Below are 9,116 nucleotides of genomic sequence, written 5' to 3'. Positions count from 1 at the left end.
AAATAAGAGATAAGAGGGATCCTCGTCATAGACTTAATATTCCAAAATGAGAAAAAATGTCAAAATCATGATTATTTAAGCTAAATAATTTCTTTAAAATTAAAATTAATATTTTTAATATTTCTACCCAGAATAACCGATCTAATAATTGTTCATTAAAAAATATTTGAAATTAACAAATGAAAAAAAATCAACTCGACAAATTTCCGAAAAGTCCCCCTTATTTTTTAGAGGGAGTGGTCACAAAATTCGAGCGGAGTTGACCTTCCTTAGAGCAACACGCTTGTGTGTTGCTGCCCTCTACGTTCGTTGGTTTACCTCTATTTTGCTATTAATCTTTGAATGTATTGCGTCGTTTCATGGTTTCGTTGGCATGCCTACCAAATTGTGCGCGGACTTCAATTGCATGCGCGTATCGAGTGGACCTTCCTATAAAAAAAAGCAACACGCTTGTCTGACGCTTGTGTGTTGCTGCCCTCTACGTTCGTTGGTACTACTCAACTTTATAAGCACGTAGTACGTACGTACGTATGTACTATGTACGCCGATGCCAATGCCAATGGACTGCTACAAAATAACAACTGCCATCGCGTTCTTCTTTTCATTGATTCTTTCAGGGTATATTATATTTGGAGTCCTGAAGTTCATCTTTACTCTGTTATAAGCGTAAGTAAATATGGTACACATCTAATTTTGACCTAGAATCATTATAAGAATGTGCCTGAATTGTGAATCTGGGCTGATTCGAATCTAACCCAGGCAGGGCCACTCATGCCACAAACAAAAGGTTATAACCTAGACAGCTGGCAGCCGTCTGTTTCGAGGAGTTTTTTAACATTTTTTTTCATTTCTCCTCGTACACAGACGGCTCGCTATCGTGCAGCCACCATTAGGGGACTTGCAATGCAAAATCGGGGCTCTTCAATTTTTGTCTTTAATCAATTAATTAATGAATAAAAATTTTGAAAATTAACGCAACCAAAATGCAAATTTATATTCCCTCTTGGCATTAATTGCCCCAAAACGGAGAAAATGAAGTTAAAAGGAACAAAAACAGTGACTTACCGGCAAAATCGTGATATAGGCCCCGCTCGAGAAACACTTGTAATCGATTATACTACCTCAATATCTAGGTTGCTAACTTCAGCTCACTATAAATACTCGTGATATAGGCCCCGCTGCTGTGTTGAATGGCTTAGAATGTCCGTTCGCGGGGCCTGTTTCACGAGTATAGTACTATAACCGTTATATAGGCCCCGCACTACGGCACTTCAGTCACTCCTACACAAGAGCGGGGCCTATATCATGAGTATATATTAAGCTTGCATTCTAAAATAGTCGCGAAACAGGCCCCGTCCAATGCGATTGTCCCAGCATTCGCACGTGTGTGGGGCTCGGATGACGGCTATATTAGTATACTCGTTATCGAGGCCCCTTACACTGTTATATCATGGAAAATAACGTGGTCGTGGGGCTTGTTTCCCCGCGGCCGGTGAGAATTATGATGGGCGGCACTGTAAGAGGGGGCGGGGGGGGTCTCCAATTTATTTTCCAAATAAACAAGGAGAGAGGACATTAGTTTCTTCTTCAGAAATTTATTTGTCGATTTATTCATGTATTAATATAGTTATTAACTTGTTCATTTATTTATCAATTGATTGTTTTTATTAATTAATGTATTAATTGATCATTTAATTCATTTGTTTTCAGTGTTATGTTTTTTTCTTTTGTGATATAGAGAGTCAGAAATATCATTCGTTCTAAATTATTTTTATGTGCGGAAGTTCATTTATTTCAATCTATTGTACTAGTAATTGATTAGTTTATGTATTTCTATTGATTAATAAATGTATATACACTGTATATTTATTCATTAATCATCGATTTATTTGTTTTCAGTATTTTTTCTTTGGTGATGTAGAGAGTCAGAGGTATCATTCGTTTTTGTCTCACCTGCGAAGCAGAGTGAGACTATAGGCGCCGCTTATCCAATGGCGACGGTGGCGGCGGCGTCAACATCAATCTTAACCTGAGGTTAAGTTTTTGAAATGACGTCATAACTTAGAAAGTATATAGACCTAGTTAATAAAACCTGGCCATAAGGTTAATCAAGTATTACTGAACATCCTATTAGAGTTTCATGTCACATGACCAAGGTCAAAGGTCATTTAGGGTCAATGAACTTAGACCATGTTGGAGGAATCAACATCGAAATCTTAACCTGAGGTTAAGTTTTTGAAATGTCATCATAACTTAGAAAATATATGGACCTAGTTCATGAAACTTGGACATAAGGTTAATCAAGTATCACTGAACATCCTGCATGAGTTTCACGTCACATGACCAAGGTCAAAGGTCATTTAGGGTCAATGAACTTTGGCCGAATTGGGGATATCTGTTGAATTCCCATCATAACTTTGAAAGTTTATGGATCTGATTCATGAAACTTGGACATAATAGTAACCAAGCATCACTGAACATTTTGTGCAAGTTTCAGGTCTAATGATTAAGGTCAAAGGTCATTTAGGGTCAATGAACTTTGGCCGAATCGGGGGTGTCTGTTGAATTACCATCATAACTTTGAAAGTTTATAGGTCTAGTTCATTAAACTTGGACATAAGAGTAATCAAGTATCACTGAACATCCTGTGCGCGTTTCAGGTCACATGACCAAGGTCAAAGGTCAATGAACTTTCTCCGAATTGAATGTATCTGTTGAATTACCATCATAACTTTGAAAGTTTATGGATCTGATTCATGAAACTTGTACATAAGAGTAATCAAGTATCACTGAACATCCTGTTCAAGTTTCAGGTCACATGATCAAGGTCAAAGGTCATGTAAGTTCAGTGAACTTTGGCCATGTTGGGGTTTTTTGTTGAATAACCATCATATCTCTGTAAGTTTATTGGTCTAGTTCATAAAAAGTGGACATAAGAGTAACCATGTATCACTGAACATCTTGTGCGAGTTAGAGTAGTATTCAAAGTCAGCACTGCTGCTATATTGAACCGCGTGATGCAGGTGAGACGGCCAGAGGCATTCCACTTGTTTTTTATTTCATCACTTACGTCTTTTATTCGAGGAAGATTTGCTTTCCATCATTGTTCGTTGTTTTTTTAATCCGTAATACGTCGTTCATTTACAGGACGAGAAGATTTGCTCACAATCATTTTCTCTTCATCAATTCTGTTTTTTTTTTAATTTCATCACTTACGTCTTTTGTTAAAAGATTCGCTTTCCGCCAGTTTCTGTTCATAAATTCTGTATTTCTTATTTTATCAGTTACGTCGTTCATTTAAAGAGCGAGTAGATTTGCTTGCCATCATTTTTCTGTTCATTCTTTTTTTTTCATTTAATCGGTTACGACGTTCATTCAAAGGACGAGTATTATTCAGTTTTGAGTTTTTATTTATGGAGTTATGAAATAGAGATTTAGAATCAAGTTATTGTAACGGAATTAATCATATAGTTATAGAATAACTTAAATAAAAAACACAACCTTTGAGAAACGAAATCCATATTAAGAATTGAACAGAGATGACTATATTGGCTAACCATCATTTTTGTCTCACCTGCGAAGCAAAGTGAGACTATAGGCGCCGCTTTTCCGACGGCGTATTTTTTCGGGGGTGGAAGTCTGATTGATTTTAAAAATATTTATGTATTTGATATGATGAGTGTTAAGTCATATCTATTGGCATTGCGGCATAGACCCCAACCGCCCTTCAAAGCATTATCATATTTTGTGCGAATAAATCTTTCATCCACCCAACTAATGTATGGCCATGCGTTTTAAGTTGGGCCCGCAAATAGGTGGTATTGTTACATTTGCACGACAAGCACAGAAATAATTAATGGTATAAAACTTGAAATACATGTGCTACATGGGGATATTTGGTATCATATTAAAGGGAATCTTTATACAATAACTTAAAAGAAAAAGAAATACTTGAGATTACTTTGTTTACCAGTAATTAGCAATTATGTAACATCAATTGGCCATTTTTGCATGGTGGTAGACGAGGGGAGCATGACGAGGGGAGCATAAATTTTAATTTCATTAAGAAACTAAATGTGTAACATCACAGTACCTAAATATGTAATAGTTTTGGGGCTCACTAGCTTATTCTTCAATCATAAGTGGGTCAAATTTGAACTTTTCAGTTTAAAGGGTACCTAATTAAGCTAATTAGTATAATTAATTGATGTAAAACATGAAATTAACATGATTATTCTGACTGTCTGATGTATAGGAAATGAGGAGAGATAAAATACAGTTGTGGGTTACACCTTGAATAAAATTTAGAAGCTGCATAAATTTCAAATAGAAAAGCAAAAACTAATTAAAGGCTTCAGAGATAAATCAATCAATTGGTTTAATAATTATGACCTCATGGTTTCAATATTGACAGCGTAGACTGATAGTGATAACTTTGTGTCAGAATCTTCAGATTAATCTGGTAACATAATAGATATAAATACACCTTTTATGCAGTTTTAATTAATGAAAAATTTATAACTTGTCAGTTGTTTTTGTTTACACTAATTTAAATAAGCTCAAGCAGTAATGAGAAATTTTCATTGTGCATTCACATTTTTACTATATTCAAGGCTCCACATTAACTTTTTTTGGTGGTGGCCCGTTCGGGCCACCAAAACCTTCAAATAAGTTTTTTTGGTGGCCCATTAGTAAAGTTTGGTGGCCCGAAAAATATAAAGAAAAACATTAATTTAAAATGAATAAAACAAATTGAAATATTCTGCAGTCAGTAACACGTACCACTATTCTTTGTACATCTTGTATGTAAATCGTGCTTGCTGTTATTTTACTTTGCTTATTTTGTGGTAATATATATAAATTGTTCTATCATTGTAAATATGAAATGATTGAAAGAGAATAAAAGAATTGTATTGTTCCCAGGTTGTGGACTTTTAATCTCTGTATCGACACACACTCATAATGGTAAAGTGAATAAATAGTGCATATAGCAAACTCAGATAGATTTACAAAACAATTATTTTTCCTTTCTTCCTTTTTGATCATAAAACCTAGATTATGCAGGCCCCAAATCCAGTTTATTTTCTCTTTTCCAGCATATTATAGCAGGAGAAAATCACAGAAAAATATGCTGCAGAATTAGAACAATGTGTAAAAGGGGGAAATAAACAAAAATCATTTTTAGAATAGTATACTGAAAAAAGAAATAAAAAATTGTAAAGAAATGAATAAGTGAAATAAAACAAAAGAAAAAATGAAGATAGAAAAAACAAAGAACAGGAAAAAAAAACATTTGAGAAAAACTAAAGAAAATGTAAGAAATATGAATAAGACAAAATTATCAAAAAATGGGGAAAATTATGATTATTATTCAGTAGAAACATGTTCTTTAATCAGGCATATTCAATGGGAAGGGGTATAAATGGTTTAATCACTGTAAAAAAAATGAGAAAACGGCAAAAATTATCTGGAAAAAACTGAGAAAATTCCTTCCCTATATTTAAAAAAATGATGGAAAAATTCACATTTCATATCAATGAAATGCCTTCCCAAAGTATTTACTTCCTTAAGAGTGGTTTAAGAAGTCATTTGTAAACAAGAAAGAAAGAAGCTGCCTATTTATTTTTGGCTAGAAGAGACACAGCTTCGAAATAAACCAAATATCAACATACATACAAATGCACATACGGGACTGTGATGTACTCACCTATGTGTTTTATGTGTATTAATGCATTTGGAAATCGGTCTTTTTGAGTCAAAAGAGAGGTCATAATTCCTCCTTTTAATGCTTGCAGATAATCAGGTTTCAGTAATACAGACTGTAGAAGGGCATTTCATTGGTGTAAAATGTGACTTTGACGTAGATTTTCAGAGTTCTGGGGAAGATTTCTTAATTAACATTTCGTATCGCAGCTCCCTGAGTTTGAATTGAATAGTCTGCTCGCGCAGCTCGCAGAGCTAGCTGCAGTGGTTTCATGTACGCAGAGCTCAGCCAGACAGCCGGCGCGGCCGGCTGAATAATAGTTACTCTATGCTAGCGGTAGGCCTACATACTGTCATGACTATGCAATCTTTGTGTGTGTGTAATTGTGTGTAGATTAACAAAAAAGGCGCATGACGAATTGGCTTGCAATTTGAACTGTAGAAAGTTGATAAATACATGCAAAATCGGGAGAAAAATTGCGCTACTTTGAAAATTATTGGTTGCCCGATTCGGGCCACCAAAACTTAACATTTTTTCAATAATGGTTGCCCGAGATGAATTTTTGGTGGCCCCGGGCCACCGCTAATGTCGAGCCTTGCTATATTTATATGTTAAACCTGACTCGCAGTTGTCAACCTGTGGTCCACCGGCCTTTGAGCCAAGAGGTGACAAATCCCACAATTTGAGTCAAATGAAATCATTTTTTATTCATAATAACCACAGTAAATAGATTATAATATACTGGTTAGTGTTTGCAAGTGTATTTATGCCACTAAAGGCAAGACTAATTAATATTTTAGGTGTAAATCAAGCATTGATACATGTTAACCCGCAAAAATTGCGATGTGAAATTTGGTCTCAAAAGACGATTGCGCCCAGTTATTTTGGTAGAGTTATCCCCAACAAGTTATATATCACTGGAAAGGTCTCACTCTAAAGAGTTGAAATATGCATGTTATTTCCCTATAGGGTGTAAAGTTTATCTGATTCTCAGATTTATTGGGAAGTATGTTTTTTTCACAGTTTTCCACATATTTTGACCTTTAACTTTTTATGACATTACCCTATGCCTTTTCTGATTGCATTTTTGAATTCCTCAGACAATTTTCTTTCAGAATATATATACTTTTATGGGTAAAGGATGTCAAACATAAGAAAAAAATACAATTTTATAAAATGGTGCAATGTTCGAGGAAAATTTGAGTTGTAACGGAAATGGGCCCAACTCAAAACGCATGGCCGTATAGTGAGTGGAATATAATGTGTACAACTTGTTATAAAGTTTTGTATATTTTTCTAACAACTGCGGATCGAATGCTGAGAGAGAAGAATATTGGGGATAATGGGAAATAAGATGCAGAATCGTGTGCAGGACACGGAGAAGATGACAAAAAGGACAACTCCATATTCCGTATATACGCCCGACCGGGACATTCATGAAATGTTCTGTCCCTGATTTCTTTTACTTTTGACAGTCTGTGCACTTCAAAAACTGCGGTGTTAATTCAACACCAGTCTGGAATCTATATGACCACACTAGAGAGGTGTTAAAAAACATTGGTTTGGTTTTGGACTAATTCCAAATATGCGTTTATACAACACCAATTATTGTTAATAAATCATCGATTTAAATTAAAGCCGGTGTTGTTTCAACACTTCTTTCGTGTGGTCATATATTCCAGACTGTTGTTCAATAAACACCGCAGTTTTTGCAGTGTGGTCAGTTTATGAAAATGAAGTAAAACTTGAGAAAAAAAAGGGAATCGGACGTACAAAAAGGTTGATAATTTTTTGGAATTGTCCAAAAGGAAGGGAAATAAGAAAGGACCAGGTTCAGGACATGGCTAAGAAGTCGAAGAAAATTATAAGGAAAATAAAAAAAGGAATCAACTACAAAAGAGGAGGAAGAGAAGAGGAAGAAAATATTTCGCACTGTGCAATGGTCTCAATCAAAATGAACGTCTCTTTTATTGCCGTAAACATGGTAAATGCGTTTGTTTCTGAACAATTTTGTTTTGGTGCCTTCTTCAAGATCTCAAGTCGTAACGAAACTCATTTGAAAAAAAATATTTTAGAAAAGGCAAGTACAACTCGTATCTTTCAAATGTTAGGGATGATTTCACGTCGTTTAGCATATTTTTGTGATATTTTTACCTCACAACTCTTTACGAATACGAACCTTCAACAATTCTTAGATTATCATTTCTTATACCTCTTTACCATGCCGTGTGCTCCAAGATCCAATCGAATTTCGTATCATTTCGAAAGTGAAGTATCCGATTTTACGTTATAAATCATATCGATATGATATGATTTATACTTCAATACATTTTAAGAATCCATATGTTGAAAACCTTCAACAATATTTCTAGATTATTCATACTTTTTATCAAGCCAGGGCGCTCCAATATCCAAGCGAAGCTCGTATCTTTCAAAAGCTGATAATGATTTTTAACTCCAAATTCTTTACGAATATGTTAAGAACCTTCAACAATTTTATATTATCATTTTCATATAATTTGATCTGGCTAAGGTGCTCCAATATCCAAGCGAAACTCGTAGCTTTCGAAAGCTAAGAAAAATTATTTTACGTCATAGATCACATGGATATGATTACTTTCTTCCTTAAAACTTTTTACGAATAATTATGTCAAGAACCTTCAACAAAATTAATAGATTATCAATCATTTTCATACGCTTTTATCAGACCAAGGAGCTCCATTATCCAAGCGCAACTCGTATCTTTCAAATGCTGAGTATGATAATTTCATGTCATAAATCATAGCTGACATGCTTACGTCATAACTCTTACGAATAAAGAACCATCAACAATTTCTAGATTATTTTTGTACCTTTTTATCAGGGTCTGTGCTCCAAGATCGAAGCGAAACTCATATATTTCGGAAGTAAATTTGAGTGATTTTACTTCATGAATCATATCGATATGATTATATTTTACCTCAAAACTCTTAACGAATTTGTTAAGAACCTACAATTATTTTTAGATCATTAATTTCAAGTCGTAAATGGGTGATTTCAAGTTTGGTGTTGACCTTTTGGTGTTGGTGTATGGTCAATTTTTACACGATTATAACACCAAACATAAAATGAAAATTGTTTGTATAATAATAATAATAATAATAATACTTATAATAATAAAAATAATAACAATGATAATAATAATACTTATAATACTGATAATAATAATAATTTTCACCCCAAAGAGTGAATTAATTCACTCCAATTTGGAGTGAAAAATTGGCGCCAAGTGGCTTATTGCAAGGATGGGTATCTGATTTTATTATTATTATCATTATTATCATTATTATTCTTAGTTGAACTTTTCTTTCTTTTCCTCAAATTGTCAATGCTTTAAATGATTGAAAATCCACTATTTTACGTGCAAATTGGC

The 9,116-nt window shown here is 34.1% G+C and overlaps 1 protein-coding gene across 6 annotated transcripts in view; it reads left to right on the top strand.

Moving 5' to 3' along the window:
• The first annotated feature begins 503 nt into the window (after positions 1-503).
• LOC121415206 (neurochondrin-like) overlaps positions 504-9,116 on the top strand; it is a 61,228-nt gene continuing 52,615 nt past the window's right edge. For 4 of the 6 annotated variants that reach the window (XM_041608390.1, XM_041608383.1, XM_041608399.1 and 1 more), the window contains exon 1: positions 504-666. The gene's annotated coding sequence lies outside the window, so the exon portion shown is untranslated. The remainder of the gene's footprint in view (positions 667-9,116) is intronic. The other 2 variants (XM_041608408.1, XM_041608415.1) reach the window with 1 other exon arrangement.

This window comes from Lytechinus variegatus, chromosome 1 (assembly GCF_018143015.1).
Source record: "Lytechinus variegatus isolate NC3 chromosome 1, Lvar_3.0, whole genome shotgun sequence".
Taxonomy (NCBI): Eukaryota; Metazoa; Echinodermata; class Echinoidea; order Temnopleuroida; family Toxopneustidae; genus Lytechinus; species Lytechinus variegatus.
This window is presented reverse-complemented; position numbering and strand designations above follow the sequence as displayed.